The 26,464-nt window shown below is 44.5% G+C and overlaps 1 protein-coding gene across 15 annotated transcripts in view; it reads left to right on the top strand.

Annotated features, from left to right (window-relative positions):
* Positions 1-26,464, top strand: part of DAB1 (DAB adaptor protein 1) — a 4,845,894-nt gene that overhangs the window by 2,680,062 nt on the left and 2,139,368 nt on the right. The gene's annotated exons all lie outside the window — the stretch shown is intronic.

Genomic DNA, 26,464 nt, shown 5'->3' on the forward strand with positions numbered 1-26,464 from the left:
CCTATATGTTTTAAAATCATCACTGGCTGTGTATATGCTGTTTCATTTTTAACTGCTGTACTGTCCATTGCTTCAAAATCGATCCTGGTTCTTATAGCACTTCTAGCCTCATTAAGTGCTGCAATTCTGCTCTGTGATCTTAAATTCGAATCTGTCTGTGCAGGACTTGATTTCTGATATTGAACTGCAGCTTAATCTTGCATTTGGCCTCATCAATGTGCTGCAATGTTGGTGTTTATTTTTAAATTCGAATATGGCTTTGCAGGACTTATTTCTGTTATTCAACTGCTGCATTTAGCCTCATGTTTTTGAATGCAACTTGCAACCTGTTTTTCTCTTCGCCCACCTCTACATCATATGGTTTTTATTCTGAATGTATAACCTTTTTAATTGCATTCTGTTGCACTTTGTGTGCCCCCCCTTGTGTGACCTTGCCTTGCCCCTTGCATCTGTGGTCCTGTGTATATTGCTGGCAGTTCTCATGTATGCCTATACCTCCATTCTAGGTATTTAAAACTCTTCTACCCGTGTGAAAATTGTGCCACCTTCATCTGTGGCTGCTTGGCTGCTGGGTCACCTGGTGAATTTTGTGTGCACTGTTCAGCTCTTCTCTGACTCCCCAGGGCTTCTTCCAAACCTCCCTTCCCCTACACCCATCTCTATGGTTCTCTCCATCTCCCCGATCTATTCTAACTGGTACTCTATTACCTATCCTCCCTCTCTTTCTAAGCCTGGAAGGAAGAAGTATAAAAAGGGTCTCCTGGTCTCAAATCCAGGTCTGCCCATTACTGAAACCTATGTCAATTCTCGCTCCAGACTATTACTGACATTCTCTTTATCATTCCCTCTCCAGACCTATAGACTCCCCATTTGATTTCTGTCCTCTCCCCTTTCTCTTCCTCTTCCATTAATAGTGGAACCAGATGGAAAGTGCTCTTGGCACATTTGCCATCTTCCAGGTGGATCTTCATTGTCTACTTGAAATGCACTTCCACCTTAGAGAAATGTGTTTGACAGCAGTTTTCAGAAAGAAGCTGAAAATGTTGTTATTCTGCTGATGACTGCTACGAATCGAAGACCCCGGACAAGTGTATCTGATTGCTTACCTCTCTCTTCTACGGAATGCGCCATTTACGCCTTTCTGTTTTTGTATGTTTTAGTTTGTGTGTGCCCGTGAACCTCAGGGTCCTTGGTGCACGTTATAAATTGAATACATTAAATTAAAGTAAAGTAAAGTACTTGAATGGCACTATATTGACAGGCGCCTTCCATCTCTCATCGACTTCCTTTCTTCTCCTGCCACTCCTCCTTCTCTCTCCCCCTCTGCCACCCCCCACATCCAGTGGTGGTACCTCATCTCTGCAGCCACTTCAGAAAACCTTTAAAGGAGGCAACCAACTTCACTTAGCTACCCTAAGTTCTCGCTTTGTTGTCAAACCCTCCTTTGACATCTGTCACCTCCCTGAAGACTTTGACCTTGATGTCCTCGTGCTCACTGAGACATGGTTCAATGCCAGCTCTGTACCTTCTTTTGACACTCTTCTTCCTGAGGGCTACAAGATCCCTGCCTCTATCATACCTATCCAATCCTACTCCTGTTTTGAATGTCTTGTCTGCAACTTTGCATCTCTCTGACCTTTTCTATCATTCTTGCTACTATCTACAGAGCCCCTTGGCCAGTCTTCTTGCTATCCAAATAGGCTGACCTCACACTTCTCTCCTGATTTATTCTTCTAAGACACTTCAACATCATTCTCTACTCTCCTATCAGCTGGATCTCACTGGCTCCCCGGCTAAGCCTCTGGCTGCACTTCCAGCCACGTTCTCTGTCATTCGACTGATGAAGCTAGTTTCACTAGCTGTCTTTGCCACCTCTTTAAATCCCCCTTAGACCCTTGCCACTGATTCTCACTCTGAATCAGTCCTTGCTAGCCTTCATCTCTCCATCTCTAACACCCTCAACATCCTTTCACCTAACATGAAGATCTGCTTGAAGCCTCCCTCCAAATGCAACAGTTGGTATCATTCCGACCTGGCCTCACTGAAAAGCAAGTGCAGAGATGCAGAATGGAACATACTCTGACAAACTGGCCTGTCGCCTGCTTCAAAGGCATTACAAACTTTCCATCCAGTCCGAGAAGCGGGCCTGTATCCAAGCCCCCAACTCTAGGGCCACCAACAACACGGCTGAACTTTTCAAAATCTGCAAGGAATTTGACAATCCTACTTCAGTCTCTACTTCTCTTTCTTTCCAGGCCTCCCGCTTCAGTACAAAAGCTCAAGACATCCTTTCCTCACCCTCCTCTTCTCTCCTCCCTCCTCCACCTATACTTAGGCCTTCGTTTGCACCTCTCTCTCCATCCTTCCTACTCTCCTCCTTCTCTCCAATAGCACCTGATTGTTCACCAAGACGGTTTGCTCTATGAAAGTCTCCTCCAAGCAGGTGCTTGACTGATCCTCTAGAACTATCATCAACAACATTGCTGCCCTCGCTCCCTCTCCGGCTGGGTTCTGTAATAACTATTTTGCCACTGGCTCCTTCCCATCACCTGCCAAGCACTCCCTTGTGCATCACCTTCTAAAAAGGCCAGCTGCAGACCCCGCCTGCCCGGTGAACTACCACCCTATTTCCAATACCACATTCTTGGACAAATATTTGGAGAAGATGGTCATCTCCCAACTAATCAGTCACTATGAATTAGTTGGCTGTCTCACGACAACCAGTCTGGCTTCAGAGCAGCCAGAGGCACAGACACTGCTCTCCTGAACAAACCTTGATTCCAACTCTACCTCTGTTCTCATCCTCCTTGGCCTATCCTCTGGCTTTGACACAGTCAAACATGCCACCTTCCTTAACTGATTCTGTGATACTTTGGGCATCACAGCTTAGGCGCTGGCTTGGCTGACTTCTGTCCTCTCAAATTGGCCCTTCGAGGTCCAAATGGGCCCCTTTCTCTCTGCTACCTCAGGCTCTAATCTATCCTATCGCTGCAGCTTTTTAACATCTACCTTGCTCCTCTTGCCAACCTGATTTCCACCTTCTCTCCTCACTTCCAGTGTTATGGAGATGAAACTCAGCTCTCCTTTTAGCTTTACTCCTCTACCTCCTCTCCTTCCTCTCTCATTCCCAATGGTTTGACTGCTATTCAGGCATAGTACGCTGCTAATGATCTATGTGTTAACCCCAGCAAGACTGAGATTCTTCTCATTGGCACTCACCCTCCACTTGCTTCCTCCCTACTCTCTGATGCCACTCCTTGTGACCCCTCCACCCACCCTCTTGTGTGACAAAAACCCTGGGGTTCATTGTCGACTCCTTCACCTAATCCGAAGCATTCTTCCTTTCCTCACCGTCCCCCAGAAACTCAATGTCTCTAGAGCTATGTTTCACTCCAGGTTGGTCTACTGTAACAGCCTCTTCCTTAATCTGCCTCTTTCCTCCGTTTGCCCACTTTAACTAATCTGGAATAGGACTGCAAGACTCACCCTTGGCCTTAAGCCCCGTGACTGCAGCTCTCCACCCCAAAAAGCTCTCCACTGGCTCCTGGTGATGATCAAATTCAAGACCTTCTGTATCATTCACAAGGCTTTCTGGGTACTGGGAATGTGCTACATTCACCTTTCTCTCACTAAATACCACCCTGCTAGAGTTCTTCACTCCTCCAGCTCGTACTCTCTGCAGGTCAGACTTTTCACCAAGCAGAGAGTGGGGGGGGTAGATATCTTTCTTTGGCAGGAGCCTCCATCTGGACTGGCCTCCCTGCCCCTCTTAGACTTGAGCTGGATCTCCTTAAGTTCCGGAAGCTTCTCAAGACCTTCCTCTTCCCGTCCTCCTTCCCTCTCCCCCTTCCTTGCTAATGCCCCCTGGCCATATGATTGGTTGCCTGGTTCCGTCTGAGTCAAACAGGGTCCAGCCCCCCCCGTCTTGCACAGCCTGACTCTCACCCCATAGCACTTGCCCTCCTGGCCTCACCTAGCAGTTGTCCACAGGCTCCCCCTAGCATCATCCCATCCCCTGCTCCCTTCCCTCCTGCATCCTCTCTGCCCCTCCCCTTTCCCCTGCCCTTCCCCTGCACCACCTCCCTTGCACTACCTGTTTGCTGCACTTGCACAATCTGAATGTCACAGGGCCTAGTAGGAGCATTTATTGATGTTTTCATCCTCCTCTGTTCCCTTCCCCCTTAGTCGTGTGCCGCAATACAAATGTTCAATAAATTCAGATAAAATAAACATACTGTTTTGTGACATTTGAAAAACATAAATAATTAAATATGAAAAAGGATATATGTAATGACCAGAACTGCTTAATACACAGAAGCAGATTGGCATGTGACTCTCAAACTGTATTACATAATGCTAAAAGCATGATCCACTACACCACCCATATGGTCAAGGACGAGGTAGATCACTGCTTAGAAATAACAAAACAACAATTAGTGTAACAACATGCCCTCTGCTTTCAAAGCTGCTGCAGAACATTTAAACAATGTTATCTCAGCAATGAAGCATTTTTATTGTTGCATTAAAGTGCTCAAATTGCGCAGCTCTTTTAGACACGATAGCCTATTAGCTGTAACTAAACACCAATTGTGCACTCTCTCACTCTGCTCTCTTTTTTCTGTCTGTCTCTCTTATCACTCTAATTCTTGTCATTTTTCTGTGCCGACGACAGTTGTATTGTTTTTGCCAGAGTCACCCGAGAAAAAAACCTTATGTGAAGGGCATGCTGAGTTTTTTTAACTGGAAAGCAAAATTATTTAATTGTACCAATATTACATAATGGGCCTCATTATGGGTCCGGCGGTAACCCTGCCAGTTCTACCGGTGGGTTGCCGCTGCACACGTAAAAAATGACTGGCGCCTGACTTCCCGGTGCCACTGGGCTATTCCAAGTCTGGTGGCCGGGAAGTCAGGCGCTGGCTGTTATGTTAGCCCCCATTCCCATGAAGTCCCATAGGACTCCATGGGAATGGGGACACAGGAACAATGGCACCGTTAACAACGTTGCCAGTGCTCCAGTGAAAACTCTGCAGCAGGTTCCATCCCGCCCGGCCGGTCTGACCCTGGCGGGCATAACGCCACCCACCTGCAGAGTTGTAGTGTGCCGGTCCGGAAACAACGGTGCCGGTAGTCTTACCGGCACCGTTGTTTCGAACTGGCACAATTGTAATGGGGCCCAATGTCTCCTTTTAAACTTTGAAAGTGTTCATTTCTAATGATCACTTCTAGTATATACTGTAGTTAGAAAAGGAATGTTCAACTCTTTTACTGAGTAGACACTTTACATCCAAAGTGGGAAAGTGAAGTAAACTCCTATTTTACTCTTTAATAATGAGCAAAGGGAATGGGGCATCAATGACCGTACCTGGCTGCTTTGCATAAAATTGAAGAGCATTTTGGAAAACTAAGAATGACCACAGATCGTTATCTTATCTTTTTCTATATATTTGACAAGTTAATCTGTGAAAAATGGATTTTATGTTTGAATCCATGTTTTGTGATAAATCCAGAGATGTCGTCACCTCTCTCCAGGGGGGAGACCCTTACCAGAAAGCCAGGGTGGGCAGGACACTACCCAATAGTCTCCTTGGGGGTGGTACTCAGTGGGAGGATCTCATGGGAAGAGACTTAACCTCTGAGGACAAAGGAGACCATCTCCAGAGAATGTGGCATACCAACCGACAACCACACAAGCCCATTACATCTCCGCAGTCCCTGTCCCCTTCTTTCCCCTCTTACCTCTCTCCTTCTTCCTCTATGTATTTTTGCCAAGTAGATGGTATGAGGATGAGGAAGAGTAGTTGGAGTGCTAACTGTCAAGTACTGTGACGAGTTGGCTCTGCAAAGTCCTTGAAGAATAACATAGGTGCTGAGAGAAATTACTTGCACAGTCAGACACAGTCAACTGGCAACAATGTATTAAAAAACAATAATGGCCTACCAACAAGGAAACAGGCAGTCACGAGTGACTGCATGTGCACTAAATGCGGAAGTTTCAAACTCGCTTTCATGAGCAGATGGAGAGGAGCTCAGAGGAGGCTGGAAGGCGGCCACCGGCGGCCCCGGAAATTTCACAGGAGTGGACTTGTGCAGAGAGTCAGTGAAGAGCAGAGCAGTCGCAGGCTATGGCGTGGAACACTGCCCTTCCAGCACAGCAGAAACCAGATACTGGGGAAGCCTAGCTGATCATCTGCTGTCTCTGGAATCCCAGGGGATGTGCCAAAACCCTGATAGAGGTAAGGGGTGAAACAAGAGATCCAGAGGAGAAGCAGACGGTGGCTCAGGAAGCTGGCTCAGGAAGCTTTCCATATAACCCTATGAAGTGCAGTCACTAGGATGTTAGGCCACAGATGTATGGCCTTTAATGCTCCTCCTCATCACAGTGACCAAGTGAAACCCACTGGCCACTAAGGAAAGATCAATTACCCCTGCCAGCATCAAGGGAATCACACAGAGAGAGTCCCTCATCATGGTAGCCACTTCAAACCCACTGACCACCAAGGAAGGGTCACAGACTCCTACCTGCAGCAAGAGAATTGCAGAGGGAGAGTCATTAATCACATTGGTCAGGTCCAACCAATTCCACCAGGGAAGGGTCAACAACCCCTACCAGCAGCAAGAGAATCACAGAGGGAAAGTCTGTCACTACAGTGACGGACATAAGCCCACTGACAAACAAGGAAGGGTTGAGAAGTCAAACCCCGAAGCTGTAATCCTGAGAGCATTACAGCAACATTGATTATCCCACTGCCAGTACTTGACAGGATAGTGAACCAAGTGGGCCTCAATGGGGAAGCCTGGGCTGAGTGTCCTACCAGTGTATGAACTGTATTTCTGAGAAGCCTAAAAGAAAAGCCTGGGAAAGGGTGTCTTTCCCCATGGTGTAGTTGATTTGTGTTATTAAAGTGAAAGAGAAGCCAGTGGAAGGGAGTCATTCTCAATGGTGTTGTTGAATTGTGTTACTAAGGATAAAGAGAAGCCAGGCCACTGGCATCGGCGAACTGTGTTGATATTGTTGAAACTGTGTTACTAAAGTGAAAGAGAAGCCATGGGAAGGGAGCCATTCCCCCTGGTGTTGTTGAACTGTGTTACTAAACTGAAAGAAAAGCTAGGGGAAGGGAGTCATTCCCCCTGGTATTGTTGAACTGTGTAACTAAAGTGGAAAGAGACATTGGGAAGGCAGTCATTCTCCCTGTTGTTGAACTGTGCAATCAACTGAAAAGTGACCAGGGTAAAAGAGTAATTCCACCTGCTTATATCATCCTCTGGCGCCAAGACTCACAGAGAAGGGAGTCATTCTCCTTGTGGCCTAAATGAGTGGAAGGGAGTTATTCCGCCTGGTTGTGTTGAACTGTTAAATTAAGATACCAGGAGAAGGGAGTCATTCCCCTGGTAACCAAAGCAATACAGACTTAATGATACAGATGGTTAAGAGATACACAGTGTGTCTGCCAATTTCAGTGTTTGAAATTTGACTTTTGTATTGGAAAACAGTTTTGACCCGGGTAACGGAGCCATTCCCCCAATCAGAAACCAAAACATGGAAGTGAATGTTTATCTTCAGTCCAGAAGAAGGAAGTCATTATTCTGGACCAAGACTACTGTAGTTGACTTTTAGGTGTAAGGGACAGAAGTGGGGTTTTGACACATGATGGTGCACTATTGTTTTATACAGACATTCTGACAGAACCCTTACTATTTTGGTTAAGGCAGGGAAATCCCTTTTAGAGATAGGGAAAGTTAGGTTGTCTCTTTAAATTCTTGAATGATAAAAGTTTGTAGTAATCACTATGCCACCTCTGTGCCTGTCTCCTCCTTCTGCATCCGTACAGTTTACATAATACACAATGGGATTGGTGGTCATTTGATTTTTCACAGCATTCACCCTAGCATTTAAATGTTGTAGCCATAAAACAAATACACTAATCTATACTGCCTCAGGATTTGCATGTGAGAATAATTGTGCCAGGTCACTGTGCAGCATATTAGAAATGGAAATATTGAAAGGAGAACTCAGGTTTCATGGTAAGAATGGCTGTGTGCATGTTCAATCCCCAATGCACAGATATCCTTATAAAAGTACTGCTATAGGAACATACAAAGAACTATATTATACAGTTTTGTACTGATCATTTCCAAATATTTAAAAAAATTGAAACTCATTTTAAATGGAAGGCTTTTGAGTGATCTCCTTGTCAGTGTGAGTCGCTGCACTGTTCGTGTCATTTTCTTTGCATTTTCATAGCTTTTCCCATTATAAATCCAGGACTAGCAGCCCTACAATTCATAGGATGAAACAGAATTGAATTAGCAAATCGTACTGTACTTGGAAATGTGTGGGTGCTTTATAGACAAATAGAAACAGACATTTGCCCACCCAAAATGAAACATTTAATACTAGGCATGTGTTTTACACATCGTCCCCGGTGTATTGTGCCTGGTGTTTTGGCTCTGGTAACTGTTCGATTAACTCTCCCCCACAACCTGGTCAGAATGTCACTTAAACACAGCCCATTGTAAGAAGCTCACTACTTCCTGTCAAACATGATTTCATATATATTGTACATTCTTTTGTGATCAAGAAATCATTTTTCCTCCATGTATATAAATAAAATAAATACATAACTCATCCATCCTGTATCTTAACATGCACGAGATTGATAAGAAAATAAAATACTTTTAATTCTATTAAAGTTATTGGAAATGACACTATGCCAATCAAATCACTTCATAGTCAATAGTCAAGATCCTGATCAAGTGCTGTGATTGATGTTGCAATTCCTGGGAGCTCAGGATCTCTATTCTATGCACCCCATTGTAATATAATATGATGATATGCTCCAAGGAATTGCACAATTGTAATCATTGGTAGAACTGAACGTGTAATAAGTCAGGTGGTACACATTGCTCTTGAGTATTATTTGTGGTGTTAAAACCCAAGCCATTCTATCATTTACAAAGTCTTGCTTTCATTTTGTTCACGGTGTAGTACATGCATCAACAGTTGATATGACTAATTCATTATTCCTCTTAAAGAAGCCATGACCAAAGTATAGAATTTCTTGTGACTACTTTATTAAACTTTGGTGTATGCAAGATGATTAGTTATTTACGTGTTAAACAGACATTTCAGTTCTTGCCAGGACAATTATATAGAAATACAATTTGCCTTGCATCCTTCCGTGATTTTATTTGCAGACTGCAAAATCAGTTTTCCCTCTTTTGATCACTTGTGTGAAGCAATGGAGTACATGAAAACACTGCAAAACATGGCGAACAAGCCTTATATCATGATGGAAATTCTTCTAACAAACACGCTAATGAACCAAATTACACAAAGAATGCACAGATCCCACTGATTGCCAGGCATTCCATTCCATGTGTAATTGCTTAGTAATCAATGTCAGTGTCTTTAAATTGATGTTTTTTATGATTGATATGACAATGCATTGCATCTGAGATATGCCGGCCTGATTCCTTGTACATCATCTACGTTTGTGAAAATTACACAAACATGAAACTACTTTCTAACAGTGTTGGTTTATAATGTTTTGTGAGCAAAATGGTAAACATACATGCAGGTTAACAATTCCCTTAGATAATTTGCCATGTTGGAATAATATTTAATTTTGCTCTGCCTTGATACCCTGAAGGTAACTCTATTTTTCAGGTGGCGCTTTATGAAATCAGCAATATATACGTTATCTTGAATCTATATATATATATATATTTGTGAAAGTGTGTCTGTATCCAGCCCCATAACAGTTGGTGGGCTGAAATGTTGGCCCAAGTTCGGCATACCAGTCTGGGGTGTACTGGCTATTGTGAAATTTGACCAACCTCACACATTCACCCTTTGGGCCGGCCCTGTGCTCTCAGAATAGGCATTTTCGGGAGATTGCTGATGTTGTGACTTCGGAAGTTCGGCCACAGATTCGGCATACCAGTCTGTGGTGTACTGGAGATAATGGTATTTGACCAACCCCACCCATTCGCCCTGCACAGGAGTCGGAATGATTTCCGGCCCTGTGCTATCAGTGTAGGCGATTTTGGGAGATTGCAGATATAGGAAGTTATGACACAATGACACATAGACAAGGCTAAAGCAAAGCCCCACGTGCATGTCAGCTACAGACCCATACAAGGCTAGGTGGTAACGCTAGTACTTAATAAGTATGTTCTTCCCCAAAACCCCAATGTTAAGTGTGTTCTATAGATCCAGACATGGCTATATCATGTCAATTTTGTTTATTATTTATTTAATGTATTTGAAAAATAAAATGTTTTTAGGAAACTGTTTTAAGGATTCTGAGAAACACAGCAATCCACCTGATATTTACATTACAATTTGAAGTATGTAAATGTATCCAATCAAAGAAACCTCTGCATCATCTCTATGATAAAACACTCTGAGCAAATTAACTGTATATGTGTTCTTCGTTGGAACACCTTGTGGTCAATACCCAAACTTCAGGTTGTCAGGTAGTAGCGTGTGCAAGTGTAGTAAGAATAACCATGAACTTAGAGGTTTCACTCTTTTACATATGTTATGTTTATATCTAGACCACACATGTTGAATATGGATTGAACACTTTTTTGCTGACTATGATCATGTGCAATGAATACCATGTATACACTGCACATGGCAAGGGCTGGGCACTACAATAATTCTACAATGATTTGCTCTTCATATTACTTTCCATTTTCACCTTACCTTGACTTGCTTTTCCTGCATACCTTATCCATATTGCATGGGTTGTTCATCTGCCCCATGGCTACTGAAGACCTTAATGTCATGTCAATTGGGATGTGGATTTGGTACTCACATCAGTTGAAAAATGTTATTGGCACACATAACATGTTCATTGAAATGTAGATGTCTGGAAGGGTTGCCCAGAGCATTGCCAAGGGTTTAGATTAGTTCCAAACCTTCCAGCTATAACATATTTTGTTTTGCTTTAGTCACCCTGAGTGGGACGGGTATGCCCTGATGTAGGTCCCATGCCTGCTGGACTTAGATACCCAATCTATTCCTCACTGATGAGGCCCAACGAGGCAGAAACATATTTGGGGATTTATCTGGTCTTGTGCAGAAGGGATGTGACAAAGCGGTTTTGGCTGGACTGCCCCTGTTCGAGTGGGATCAAGCCGGATTTGCATATGATCTTTCCAATTGTTTAATGGCTTGACAGACAAAGAACGATTGTTTGGAGGGTTGCCCAGAGCAACGCCAGAGGTTAAGATTCATTGCAAACCTTCCAGCCATCACCTCTTGTTTTGTTGTAGTCACCCGAGTGGATCCTGTGCCTACTGGTCATAGAGACACGAGCTAATCCTCACTGATGAGGCCCAACGCGGCCGAAACATGTTTGGGGATGCTTGTGATCACGTACAGAAGGAATGTGATCTAGCAGTTCAGGCTGGACTGTCCCTTTTGGGATTTGACCAGACAGATTTGCATATGGTCTTTCCCCTTTTAAAATGGATTTGCAGGCAAAGAAAGATGCTCTGGTGGGTTGCCTAGAGTAATGCCAAAGGTTAAGATTAATTTCAAACCTTCCAGCCATCACCTCTTTTGCTTTGCTTACAATTTCTTTAGAAGTGAAATAAATACTTCTTTCTATGATATTGTATTATACTTTACTTGCACAAACATTATCTAATGCCACCAATTTGTATATACCAAATGTATGCTATGTAAAACCTTTGCAGAATTGATTTCTTCAAATGCATCACCATTTCTGTCATATCCATATGGTATCTAAGGGCCGAACTTTAGGGCCCCATCCAGTGGAAGGAACGCATCATACCAATCAGAAATGTTCCATACTGAGGTTTTTACGGAACAAAAGCCATTTACTCTTAAGGGTGTCCAAAAAATACCATGATTTAGGCAAACAACCTAATTTGATGTATGCGTTGAGATCACTTTTGTGCCAAGTACAATTACTTTTAAGCTTGACTCGTAGGATAAAACCGTACACCATGGCAAAGGTTGCTTAGTACGGAGCGTACCAGCAACTGAATCATGAATAAAGTTCATGCTTATGTATTTTACAAACATTATGCCTTAGAGAACTACCACACACCCGCTAATGTAGAGGCATAGGGATGCAATATGCTATAAGATTAAATGTTGTATTTCATTTGATACTAAGAATGCCATCAAATTAGAAGTACATCAATGCTAATGATTATAAAATGAATGTGTCGTAAAAGTACACCACAGGGGTACTGATACAAGGGGATCACATGACATGTCATGGGATTAAATATGAGAAATGTAACTCCGTGAAAATAGCTACCTAACAAGTGAGGTATTATTAACAATATATGTGTGCACAAACAATTAAGCTAACGTTTTAAATAGTTGCCTCTCACTTGTAATCAATCAAGCTATTTCCTGCGTAGCAAAAGCTATTATTCCTTACCAAAAACATAGAACATTTTGAATTTGAGAATAAATCTCATTGTATGAGGAAAAATAAAAGTAAATATTTAAACAATGCATACAACATTAATTCATATAATATGAAATCCCCCCTACCTCTGTCACACAGCATATATAACCCTCCAATCAGCAAGGTTCTTCCTGCATTATATGATCAGAAGGTTATCCAGATTATACCTATTATATATTCTTAGCTTCCCCAACCATATTCCTGGACATCATTGAATAGGGACAATTATTTTCTAAAATATCTTCCCTTCTTAATCAACGGAAGCTAATGTGTACCTCACTGAAACCCCAGAAATGGAGGAAGGGACATTTTACAATGCTGCAAGACCCAGTGCACTCAATGCTTTCCTTACCTAAGACCATTATGAAATGTTCAGATGTCCTCCCAGGCCTTCATGATCCCTATGGGAAGCTTGGTATACTTCTACCTCCTAATAAACATAGTCAAGCCTATTTTGTAACAGGTGAATATACAATTCAATGAGCATTAGAGAAAACCCTTGTTTCAAACGGGATGACTCAGCCTTCAACCTGGTTACTAAAGAAGGGGACTGCAGAAATACATGTTCTCCAATTACATCACAGCACTCTTCTAGATTGTATAACCATACGTTACTGAAGGTAAAGTCTTCCTCTGCTAAAAAGCAAGAAACTACAACGGGGAGTCCCCTCTAAATTTCCTTTGTAATCTTTAGATCACAGCTGCTCATTGACAATGTTTTTTGCCAATTTGTTCGCACTTGGAAAACTCACCTGAGATTGTCTTAAAAAAAGACTTCTCAGGAATTAAAGTGAGATGATACCCCCAAACACATGCTACTGGCAAATCTTGCCCTATGTTCTCTAACTCTTTCGGACGTCATTGTCTGGGATTCCACTTCATTAATAAGGTCCTTCTGACTTAGATCCTTACAGAAAGTGCCCAATATTGATATGTGTGAATGATTGAAGCAACTTGGTTGTGGAGAACAACAACAGGAACACATTCTGGCCAACCATCCAGGGAACATGCAAACACGGGCAAATACAGGATTCCTCCAGATCATTCATAAAAAGAAATGAATATGGTGGGTGCCACAAGGCACCCCTACCATCCCCATCTCCTAAGGGAATTGTGCTATGAATTTCCCATTCAAAACCATCATGGGTTCTGGCTGCTATACAAACTATTCACAGATATATCCCCATTCCTTCATTCCTTAATGATTCCTACAGCTGTTTTCTATGTATGGAAGCAATGTCTGATGTTAAATCCATGAAGGTGTGCAATGGGGTAGATTTCTGAGGACTAATGTGTTTAGCAAAAATCAAAGAAAGCCTAAAGTAACAGCCAATTGGTATTAGTTCCACACACCTGCCACTCCCCAACCTGACTGAGAATCTATAATGTGCTCCCCACAGTCTCCTCCCCGGGTTACTTGTAGGTACCTTGGTGCCAATTGCCCAACCTCGCCCTGCCCTGTTATATCCCAGCTTCCTTTTTCTTTGCTTCCCTCACTGTGTTCTTCCCCCTATGGTTGTAAAGGTCTTCATTGCTTCCGGAACAGTGAGGAGCAGGTCACTGAGCCTCAAGTAGGGTGAGGATTTGGATCTATGTGAAAATATCTAATCCATTTTTTCTTTTACCTAATTTCACTGCATATATATGTGGAGGGAGCCCCCATGCAGCCCACCCAACCCCCACTAATTTGTTAATAACGTAACCCATCCCCCCCACATAACTATGCAGTGAAATGGGAGATGTTAAAATCTGCATTTTCGGCTTTGCAGTGATTTTCTGTGAAACTTTTGTAGCAATGAGGATTGGAGGGATTGTTGACCTAGGTGTTAAGCAGGACTAATGTGTTTAGCAAAAATTGAAGTGATTCTTTGAAGAGGATGGTCTTGAGCTCTTTCCTGAACTGTAGAAATGATGTGGCAAGCCTGATGTTGACAGGGAGGAGGTTGCACATACTTGGGGAATAGACAGAGAAACCCTGTCTTCTGGTTCTTCCTCTCCTGTCCGTGCAGTTCAAGTGTGCACATGTCCTTATTTGTGGTTGATTGCAGGCTTCTGGATATGCTGAGTGTCTCAGTCAGGTAGCTTGGGGACTTCAGGGTGACAGCCTTATAGATAATGCAACAGGATTAGAAGATTATACAGACTTGCAGCGGGAGCCAGTGTATTTTGATGAGGGTCTGGGTGATGGGGTTGAATTTGCGGAGTCCTTTGATGATCCGTGCCGCTGCATGCAGGACACATCTCAGGGGTGCGTGGATGGTCATTGGAGGTCCTTCCAAAATGGCATTGCCACCATCCAGGTGAGAGAGGATACAGGCTTGGACAATGGATCTGAAGTTGTTTTCTGGGATGAAGGGCTTGATATTTCACAGGAGAGAAAGTCGGTATTAAGCCTTTTTTGTCTTCCTTGTTAGGTGCTGTTTGAACGTTCAGTGTAAGTCTATTTATTACCAAAGAGACTTGGCACAGGTGGCCAGCTGGGGTGTCAAGCCCTTGAGGGTCATTGCAGAGAGCCAGGTTTGGATGGCAGGGTGTTCAGTGTTGTGGGTCACCGGTAGGAATGAAGTCTTGAAGCTGTTGAGCTTCAGGTAAGCACTGGACATCCAGGAATGGATCCATTTGAAGCAGGCCTTGAGCTTGTGGATCGCTTCGATGGAGGATATATTTTGGGGTAAATCTGCATGTCATCTGCATTTTGGTGGATGTTAAAGTGGCCTGGAGGATTCTGAGCAGTTTCATGAAAAGATTGAAGATCACAGGGGACAGAGTGGATCCTTGCTGGACTCACAGGTGATGGGTATAGTTGGTGATCCAGAGAAATCCATTTGTATTTATTTATTTGGATTTTTTTAAAGCGCTCACACAGCCCGCAGGAATCGAGGCACTGTTACAGAAATTGTTTTTTTTTTTTTTTGCGTAATGTTTTTTTTTGTCTTAGTTGCGTATTTATAACACGCTTAAATACCCAGACGTTTCTAAGCGCGGACCCGGGGTTCGAACCTGTGTTGCTTCATGTCGTCTTGCTTCCAAGGCAAGCATGTTGCCACTGAGCTATCCTCCTGGGACGTTGGCAATTGAACTGTTGGCGATTAGCAAGGTAGGATTTCTACCAGCTGAGGACGATTTTGCTGATCCACATGCTGTGATGCAAATTGTCGGTGAGTGTCTGGCAGTCTACTGTGCCAAACTCTGCTGAGAGTTCAAGGAAAACCAGGAGGCAAGGATGGCCATCATATATGATTTTAAGGGCATCATTGATCACGTTGATGGTAGCTGTTTCTGTGCTCCATCTGGGTCTGAAGCCAGATTGCTAGGACTGAAGAAGGTTATTGGCTTTGATGATTTGTAAGAGGGGCTTGGCAATATTATTTAAAAGATGGGGTTAAGAAGAGGGGGTGAGCTCTCAAAAAACAAGCAAGAGCAGAATATAAGACGCTAGTTGCATTTATCTATCTTAATTGAGGCCAAAGACTCAATTGCAAGTAATCATTTAGGAGAAAGAGGTTTCCAGGGGGACATTGCACCCTTGTTTACCATGGAAGATGATGTAATTATCAGAATTCTCCAGTAGCAAGACACTGTGACCAGCAAGTATCTTAAACATTGTAGAGATTTTGTGCCCTATACATTGGAGATTTCGGATGGGTGCAAGGAAGGTATTAGAGCCAGCGGGACCACCATAGATCAGGGGTTTGCTCTCTTTTTGATGAAGGCCAAATTTATATTATTGAATAAAGCTCCGCTCTTAACTTAAAGCACCATTTGATTCCATGAAAAGCACTTTATGGGCATCGTTTAGAAGAGGGGTTATGGACGAAGAGCATGTTTGGGTCATTGAGGCTCAACATGATGGAAATATGGTAAGAGTCTGTTATGGGCAGTATGGGGGATACTTCGCAGTTTGCAGTAGGGAAGGATGTCAGGAATGGGCCTGTCCTGTCCTCCACCCTATTGTGGGCCTGATTCACAGAAGTGTTTTATAATGGTGCAATCACATAGGAAACATTTTTTGAATCAGGCCCTTGGTCTCTTCTTGCATGACTGAGAGGCATGTTTGTTGGGGAAGAAATTGGATGCCCTGAAGGTGGGTGGGCAGGTGCACACATTTTTCTGTTTGCCGATGAAGCCATTATGATGGCTCTTACAGCACTCACTATGCAGACATTCTTACAGGCTTTTTGAAATTGTTGTTAAAATAAATATCCCACTATTCTTCCTTAACCAAGACATATTCTAAACATTTACGCAATGATTCATGGAATTATTTGCATGTAAAACTGGGATTTGTGTACCATTCTGGCCGTAAATCCCTGGGGGATTTGCAGGCAAAATGGCACGGAAATCCCCTTTTACAAGCAAATAATTCCATGTATCAGGGTTTTGGAGTTTTATTATTTTTGCATAATTTTACCTAAGGATTCCCATCTACTGTAATTCCCAGTATAAGACCATAGCTAATCAGTCTGTAACTATGCAAATGCACTTTTTGTGTGAGTGGGTGTGACAAATTGACTTCTGGCCTGTAGGAGTGCAAGGATAAGTAGAGGTTAAAACGCCCAGTCAACCCTCAGATTCTACAAACCAAGAGCCAACACAATCATAAAGGTATAACATGCACAGTCAAGAGATATACCTCCTAGGCCTTTTTTGTGGTAACATGGGCCGAGGGAAGGCTGTATTCTTAAGAGGGGAGTGAAGGTGGTTCACTAGTAACCCAGGCAATGATGTATAACAGTCCAAAATAAAGGAATATCCAATCAAGTTTCTATAAGAATATTTACTGTAATCAAACACACTATGTACAATATTAACTAACTAAAAACACTGTAAAAACCCACACCTGGAGAAAGAACACATAAAATGCTAAGATAGAATAGATGCAGTATTCTGTGTGACGAGACAAGGGGAGAACACAATCAAAATGAACACAATGTTCAAAAGGAGATTTATTCTACTTGCAAAAGGGGATCTAATAACCTATGTAGTCTCTAGTGGCCAAAGACTGACCAGGAGCCAGATATTGGTTGAGTACCTTTGCAAATGTCTTTGTGGTTCAATGGCTTCTCGTGCCAATCCCAGTGTTGGCTCAGGTAGAGGATACAGCAGTCGTGATGGCCAAGCGGCAAGCTGGTGTCAAGTTGGGGTCAAACGGAAGGTGGTTGCGGCTCGAATCATCTACATACACCGTGCGGATCATGTGGCCCCCAGATTCAGTCAGTGGTCGCAGTTCAGCGATGGTTCGTGGAACATCATGTTTGGGTAATTCGACTTACAGGAGAAGCAATCAAGTTTTCCAGTTGTGAGGTGAAGGCAGGTATTCCAAAGGCAGAGGCAACCACTGTCTCCTAACCAACCCAAGTGACCATTCATGATGAACATATCTGCTAGACCATAAGCCTGCCTATTTGCTAGCTAACCAACCTGTTGCTTGGGACCTCACAGTGTTGCATGTTCACTGAAGGTGTGTGCCAGCCTATACCATGTTTGGAAGCCCAAGACATCGGGCCTCATTACGAGTCACCCGGTCAGGAAATAACAGTGGAGGTAAACCCGCCGCCACCGTTGTTTCCAGACCGGGTGATCTCGAGTTCTGCTGGCGGGAGGTGACATCCCCGATAGGTCTGACCTGGCGGGTTTAACACCACCCGCCTTCAAGCGGACGTGGAAACACCGGCACCATCACGTGATGTGCCGGTGTTTCCACTTCCCCATTACCATTGAGTCCTATGGAATTCCCGGATGTGCAATATCAATTTAATTTGATATGGATAACTCTTAGTAATGCTGGCCACCATACCCTAACTCAGGTCTCGCTTATATTTAGTTCAGTGTGCCTCCAGGACAGGATCTCCAGAGTCATGCAGTATTTGGAAACAGGGGTGCATGTTTCAAATGTAGCTCTGGGACTGCAGAGACTTGGATGCAACTGCCGCTGGGAAGAGGGCATCTCGACCTCTGAACCTGCTGTGTGGCACTGGTAGAGCATGTGCTGTGAATCAGGATACTGATACAGCAGGGCACAAGTACACACTGTGCCTTTGATATGGAGCTTATGAAAGAGGAATATGATTTGCATATTTCGCTTTCAGATATGGAATTAGATGCATCATTTTATTATTTAATACAGATCAAAAAAGTCAGGGCTTTCACACCCTTGACAGATGGCAATTCTTCACAGTGGGATACAAGTGTTATTTATTATTGTCAGTATTTTGTTCAAAGTGTATTTTTTACAGAAGCTTGCTCGTACAGGTTTTTATTTTTTGCCCTTACCACACTACTGTAGCTTAGATGCTAGATGTAACTCACATCCTAGGAAGCTACAGGTTGCCCTCTGCCCATGCTGCCATTATAGAGATGACAGGGGTATACTGCTGACTTTGTTTTGTTTACCTTTATGACTGAAACAACTCTGGGCCCCTTGTGGTACAAGTTTGTCATAGGTAATAGAAGAATTTGCTTCACTTGCTCTTCTGGTTAGAATGGGATTTTGTTTCAGTCTAGTTCTACCATTTTATTGTATTTCAGTATGAACAGCCACATCTTTGCTTAACAATTTTCCAAATACTTGTTTGCGTATAACAAGATAATCCGTTGTTTGCTTTAATGAAAATGCAATATGCCACACAATTCTCCCATACATTTTAAAAAGCGTACATTTTGATAAAATACATACATAGGTAACACTAAACTGAAACTGATTTAGCATACTATGATCAGGTTGATTTCAAATGACAATGAAGATTTCCCTGCTAATAGTGCAGGGAGTCTTAATTCTATTAAAGACAAGGAGGCGAGCATTATGCTTCATCTTAAATGTATTCCTGTCTCCAGCAGTTTCAACAACAAACAACGTTTTTTGTAACTTCCCATAAAGGAAAAACATGTTTATTTTCTTTGTCAACCAAAAAGTGACATATCCCTGTGTTCCAGGCCAACTGTAGTCCCAATGTCCTGACCACCGGATCCTAGTCCTTCCGTTTACTGTTCTCTCCCTCTTCTTTAATGCTCTTAACTGCATCCCATCTTGAACGGAACTCTGAACTAGTCCAAACATAGTTCCTGTCCTTTCCATTGCTCTGTCCTGCAAATCGTCTGCATCCAACCGGCGGCCTCGCACTCAAACAGCTTCTGTTTCTCAATACCCTGGCTCAGCTGTTCTTCTGGTCATCTCCTAATGAAAGAACATAAAGAGCACATTAGAGAGGCAGATACAAACCCTTTTCCGGGAGAAATCCAATGTAAGTACATTATTATACAATAATAATAACACTCCCGTGTGTGTAGGGTGGGAAAGTAGTGCTTGCCTACTTGTCTTTAATAGAATCAAAACTCCCTGCTCTATTAGCAGGGGTGATCTTCATTCTATGTCAAGATGGAGGTGAGCATTATGCTTGTTGAGAGCTTGTCATCACCATCGCTGCCACTGATTGAAATAGAATGTTCTAAAAGTAGTGTCACTGGCACAGTCGGCCACCCATAAGATATCTTGCAACATTGCTCCCTGCACAAGCGCCTTTGAAGCCATCGCGCCCCTCACAGAATGTGCTCCAAATTTAGCCATATCTATTCCTGCTAATTGCATTACTTCTCTTACTCATCTTGCTATGGTGGCCGTTGTGACTGCTCTGTGCAGTTTTCTACACCCTATAAGCAACTGTGTTGTCCCCATTGGCCTCATCTCCTCGGTTCTATGCTCATATTCTCTTATACAGGCTGCCACGCACCTCTTGGGGTGTTCCTGTAAATAGGGGTAGGCTATCGCTGCTGAATTTGTCTTTGTTCTTCTGGCCAGGGTGAAGGTTACTCCCTCTGGTCTTTACACTTCCCTATTCATGTCTAGGGCTCTGAGGTCTGCTACTCCCCTACATGACACTTAACACAAAAGCATTGCTAATTTCCCAGATAGTTGCTTCAGAGAAAGGTATCTGTTCCCTGGCCAGCTGGCCAATTGCTTCAGGACTACTGAGACATCCAATAAGGTGTCAAACCTTGGCTTTGGTGGCATCCTAAATTGTATTCCTTTAAGTAATCGGACTACTGCTTTGTTCTCCCCTATGGGTAATCCCTCTATGGGTACATGTCCCGCTGATATTGCGGATCTGTATACACCAATTGCTCTGTAGGCTTTCCCGTCCTGGAGTAACTCTGCTAAGATATTTACTATCTCTACTAAAGGGGCTGAAATGGGATGAAGACCTCTCCCTTTGCACCACCGTGACCATCTACTCCAAGCTGCATCGTAGCTCCTTCTAGTTGATGGAAAGGAAAGAGGAGATAAACTTGATTATCAATTTATCAGACTACCAAGTAACGCCATCATTGGCTTCAGCCTTCAGTAAAGGGCTTTCTTTCTGCCCTACCTACAAAGGAGACTACTTTCAAACGCAGCTTGACCTCTACAAACACACACATTTTTTGGAATTAAGTTTGTGTCACTATATTTTTGTAAGGAAGCACATTTGACTCACCAACCAAGCTTTGTACTATATATAGTTGGCGCATTTGAGTATAATACTTTCCCAACTCAAAAAAAGCCTTGGTAAATTGATATCTGTGTAGCAGTCACACAGTGATTTGGGATATACTCATGCAGACAACCAAGCCATACTAAAAAAGAGCAGGCGCCAAGGGAAAACTTTGCTGACTGCAAAACTCTACTTTTTAAGTTTCTAGTCGATAGTGCCCACAACTCCACGAAGAGACGGGCAGCTTGTGCAAAAATTCCTGGGAGATCCCAACGTCTCCTGCTATAATGCACGCATCAGCAGAAGAATCCCTCTCACTCTCAGAGGATGATATGACCCAACTGGGCCCATGAGAAGGTTGACTCCTGGGGGCAGTACTCTCAGTGATCGGTCACTAGTTCCATCAACGTCAGGAACCATACTTGCAAATTCCAAATTGGGGCCACCACTATCATTGTCGCTCTCTCTCAGGGAACTCTCGCTAGTACTTTGTTCATCATGACAAATGGCCGGAAGGCGTAGTGCGTCTCTCCACTCCAAACTTGAAGAAAAGCATCTTACTCCTGCCGCTGTCGAATCTAGTCTCCAGCTGAAGTATCTGGACTTTTGCATTTTCAATCTGGACGTGAACAGATCTGTGTGTACTGGACCCCACAGATCGTCTATCTGACTGGAGATCGTTTTGTCTAGCATCCAATTGCTGGAGTGTGCTAGGTATCTGGACTTCCAGTCCGCTACTATGTTTAACAAGCATGGGAGATATTCTGCTACCACTGAGGTCCCTGACTCTACAGAAAAGTGCCAGAAGTCCTTTGCTAGTTCCACTAATAATTTGGACTTCGTCCCTCGTAAATGATTGCTGTATCTGACTGCTGATATGTTGTCCATCTTCAGCAGGATACAAGAATGCACTCTGCCTTTCGTAAATGCCATGATCGCAAACGACCCGGCTAGGAGTTCTAGACAGTTGATATGCAAATTGAACTCTTCTGTGCTCCATTTCCCCCGTCTCGTACTCTCTGCATCAAGCTCTCCAGCCTGCTCTGCTGGCATCTGATTCTATCACTAGATTGGGCCGATCCCCTCATATGGCTTTCCCGTTCCAGGCGTCCATATTTTGTAACCACCATTCTAGTTCCATCTTCGTCTAGGGGTATCACCTGATGGTATCGCAGACCTTGTTGTAGATGTTTTATCTTTAGTCATTGGGGGGCTCGGTAATGTAGTGCCCCCGAGAATATCGTCTGGATCGATGCTGCTAGAAAACCCACTACTCTCGCTATCGTCTGGAGGGAAATTACGCTTTTCTTTCTTATTTCTCTCTTGATATCTCTTACTTTGATGGCTGGCAATTCCAGTGTATCTGTCCTGGTGTCTATGACGAACCCCAGGAATTCTATCCTCCTTGCTGGTATCACTTCAAATTTTTCCCAATTTACTAGGAACCCTACAGATGTTAAAAGGTAGGTCACCCAGCCTGTCTGGTATCGGAGCATCTCTCTGCTGTTTCCTATCAGCAGAATGTCATCCAGATATATTATCATTATAATCCCTCTCTCTCTGATTGCCACTGCTATCGGCCTCTTTAGTTTTGTGAATGTCATGGCGCAGAGGCTAGCCCAAATGGCATTGTCGCACATTGCCAAAACTGTCTTCCCCAGTAGAAAGCTAGAAAGGGGCGGTACTCCTCTTGTACTGGTATTGTGAGGTACGCGTCCTTCAGGTCGATTTGTGGTAGCCAATCATCCTGTTTGAGGGTATCTCTAAGCTGGTGAATTCCTTACATTTTGAAGTGATGGTAAGCCATCCAACTGTTCATATCTTTAAAATTTATGACAGGCCTGGCCTTGTCTGTCCAGTGTATTAGGAACATGTTGTTTATGAACCTCAGAGATGTAGCGCAAGGCTCTATTGCCCTTTTGAGTGCTAAACTGCGCAGTTCTGCATGTACAATCTCTTTCTCTACCTGTGCTGACTGTATGGGCTGAGGCGGATGGAATTCCATGGGTATTTGTGTAAATTCTAGCTGCAGCCCCTTGACTGTCTGCAATACCCAGGCGTTGCTGGAAATCGTGTGCCAGTTCTTCCCAAAGTGCAATGCCCCCCCCACCCACTGCTGGATACGAGCTCTGTCTCACCTATGGGGAAGCTTTGTGTCATGATCTCTGCTTCCAAAAGGTCAGGGTTTTCCCAACTCCCTTGGAAGCAGATCCATAACCCAGGTTCCGAGTGCCAACCAGTCCCAATTGGGACCTTTTGGACCCAGTCCTGGCGCCAGTGGCACCAGGCTCATAAATATGCCCAGTCCCAGCGCTGGAAGCGCCGGGCTCATAATGCTTGGGTGGACTTACCTGCAGCAGACCATGCTGCTTACTTGCCTGCCAGTTGAGCCTCTGATCCTCTTCTGTTTGGAACTACTTTTCCTGTTGGGTGGGGCAGGAGCCACTCCCTAGATTCAGAACACTGGAACTCTTCTGGAAAGCAGGAACTCTTTTCTTACCTAGGCGTGGCTGTGGAAGGAGACACCTAAGCACTACAGGAGGCTATTTAAACCACACCCGATGGATGAATCTTGCTTTGCGTTATTCTGCATCCTCTGCAGCAGAACGCTCATCGTGTCTTCTGCATCTGATCCTGGGCCTAAGGAAAAAGGCTTACCATCCTGAATCCAGTCTTCAGCAACACCTATAAAGACAAGAAAGAACAGGTTAGCATTACGGTCTTCAGTGACAGCTCTTCACTTACCTGGTCCATCGGCTGTCCCCAACGCCTCGCGCTGCATTCCGGCATCTGAAAGACAAAGGCTTACCTACTCTTCGTGCGCTCCGGAGGTCTTCACTCTGCATTCCGGCATCTGAAAGACAAAAGCTTACCAACTCTTCGCGCGCTCCGGAGGCCTTCGGCGCTGCATCCCGCATCTGAAAGACAAAACAAGGTGCGTTTAAAGACATTGGGTAACTTTAATACTCACGTGCCATTACTCCTTTCCACATCTAACCCAGTGGGTATTCCGGCACCCTGCAGCCGCTCCGAACTTGTACCTGCAAAATAAAAAGACAGTTACAGCGCATCGTGAAGCAGGCAACAAGCGCTTACTTACGTGCTTCCAGGCGCTTCTATTCATCACACGGGCTCCATCTTCAACTCACTTCAGCCCGTCATCCGCCATCGCCGGAACCCTGCAAAACAAGAGACATCATTACTAAAGACTTTAAAGACATTAGAATTACTCGAAACTTACCGTTCGTGCAGTAAACGACGGACAGCAGTCCTCTGAAGTCAAGAGGCCTGCTCCCCTTATCCAGTGAAGAAACTGGCTACAGCACCCTGCCCCGAGGCAGATGGAGAGCACAGCGTTCACTTACCTAAGGTGAGAGCGTTAACCTTTGGGGTTCTACAGGAGAATAGAAAGGGAAGAAGAGAGAGACATTCAATAACCCAGTTCCTTAATCCCATATTTTCTATCTGCAGACATCTTACCCTTCGAGTCAGACATACAGTGCACAGAGGTCCAGCCCAAAGCGCCAGCCGTGTGTTACACATCACCTTTGAAGATACGGTATACGCCCAGTCAAGACCGGCGCCTCTACGGGAATCAGGTGAGCGTTACACTTTGTCCTCTTCCCTCTCCTCTGCCTCGCCTTCCACTCGGGAAGCATCCTCTTGGGGGAAAGAAGGTGTTCTGCTGCCTGTTTTCCCAATAGTGGGCCCTGTTGTTCTGAGGCCTTCTTGCGGCTTGGTAGCAACCGGTCGCTCGGCCTCGATACAGACCGGTCCTGGCGAAAACCTTTCTGGGAAATATTTTCTTTATTGACACCTGTGCCTTCTCCAAGGAGGTTTAGGTCCGAACGAACCTTCCCATTTCCTTCATGAAGGTCTCTCCAAATAGTAGTCCCTGGGATGCTTCGCCTGCTTCGTAAGATGCCAGATCACCTAACTTGGGATCTATTTTGAGGAGTAGTCTGCTTCTGTGCTGTGATGATATGGCGCAATTAGCGTTGCCTAGGTGCATACCGTCCTTTGTGCCCAGTTAGCGAGGACCTCTGGTCCACTTCTTGACCAGTGTCTCTTGCAAGGTCAGGCCATGATCTTCGCAAGTGGTCCCACGAGATCAAGCACCTTTTCCTGGCAAGTTCTTCTGGATCGGTCTATCCCTTTCCTGGGATCACTGGAGGTCTTCGACACAAAGGCCACCATCTTCGGGTCGAGTTGCGGTGCTTCCACTACCTTCCCTGGCAGCTCTGGTTTGGGGCATTCCACTTGCATCTGCTGTCTTGCCTCTTTTTCGAGGGCTTTGCGTAACCTGCGGGTCATGTATTTTGTAACCCTTGGTGATGGTAACCAGTCCAAGGACTTAGTGTTACGGATGTCCACTGGCTCGAACATATCCGAGATCTCCTCCTCGTTTTCCGTGTTGTTGAGTTTCCTCAACCTTTTCTTTGCAGGGGGCTGCACTTCATCTTCGTCCCCTTTATTGCCCTCGTCTTGTGAGGATTGTGGGGTCTCTGTTGGGTTCCTCTTCGGAGTCTTGCTCTTCATTTCCCATATTATCTTCCCTTGGGTAGGGGGTCATGAGGCTCGGCACTCCCGTCTTATGCATGAATGTGTCTATAAATGCATCTGTAGCCTCCGGGGCCTTTGATTCAGCCCCATCTGGGTGACCCGGGGGGTGAGAAGAGTTCTTTCTCTTCAGGGTCTTTTTACACCCTTGTGGGTCCTCTGCTGGGACCTTTGTGGGCGTGCTTTCTTTGGTTATGGTGCTTGTCTCCTTCTGGCTGAATATGTCTCAATGGTCTCTAGTCTGTCTTGTAGGGGTCTCTCCCCTTGAGCCACTGCCTCTACAAGTGAGTTCCCCTTGAAGCTATAGGCCAGATCCTTGGAATAGGCTGCCTCCTGCTCCTCATCGCTCCACTCGAACTCTGTCATTCTTTCTGTGCTGTGATGTGCCTTCAAATACCTGTTCAGGTGTAGTGGCACGTCCACTAACTCACTGTGTGTTTTAGATTGTGCTGCACCTTCTGTCCTGCTGAGCAGGATTCTACATAATGCTCTGTATGTTCAATAGTGCACAGCTTATATCTGGCTGTGGGACCTGAATGTTTTTTCCCTCCTACTGATGTTGTCGAGGGCTTTGGTGTTCTGTTTCCACTCGGTGTGTGTAAAATAGACTTTAAAATACTTTAAACGACTTTAAAAGTAAAGATATGCTCTCTGGTGTGAAGCACGTACATTAAATGCAACACAAACGCTCAGGTCTGTCGTCGGCGGGAGGAGGCCCCTCCTTTCCGAGGGTGAGGGCGCCTCTCCCACCAATGAGTTTCTCTGCTCTATTCCGTGCTGTTGTAACACGTCATCTGGCTCACACGAGCCTGGATCCGCCCCCTCTCCCCCGAAGTTGGGGGCTGCTCCAGGAGTCTCATTCTGACTGCGGAAGCTTCACTCCTCCATCCCAAGAGAGGGGGTCACTCTCGGAGTGTGTGAAGGAGGACGGCGATTCCCAAGTGTGCCCAGATTGTTGCAAGGGCCGCCGTCTCC

This window comes from Ambystoma mexicanum, chromosome 1q (assembly GCF_040938575.1).
Source record: "Ambystoma mexicanum isolate Mex_15411 chromosome 1q, UKY_AmexF1_1, whole genome shotgun sequence".
Classification (NCBI taxonomy): Eukaryota; Metazoa; Chordata; class Amphibia; order Caudata; family Ambystomatidae; genus Ambystoma; species Ambystoma mexicanum.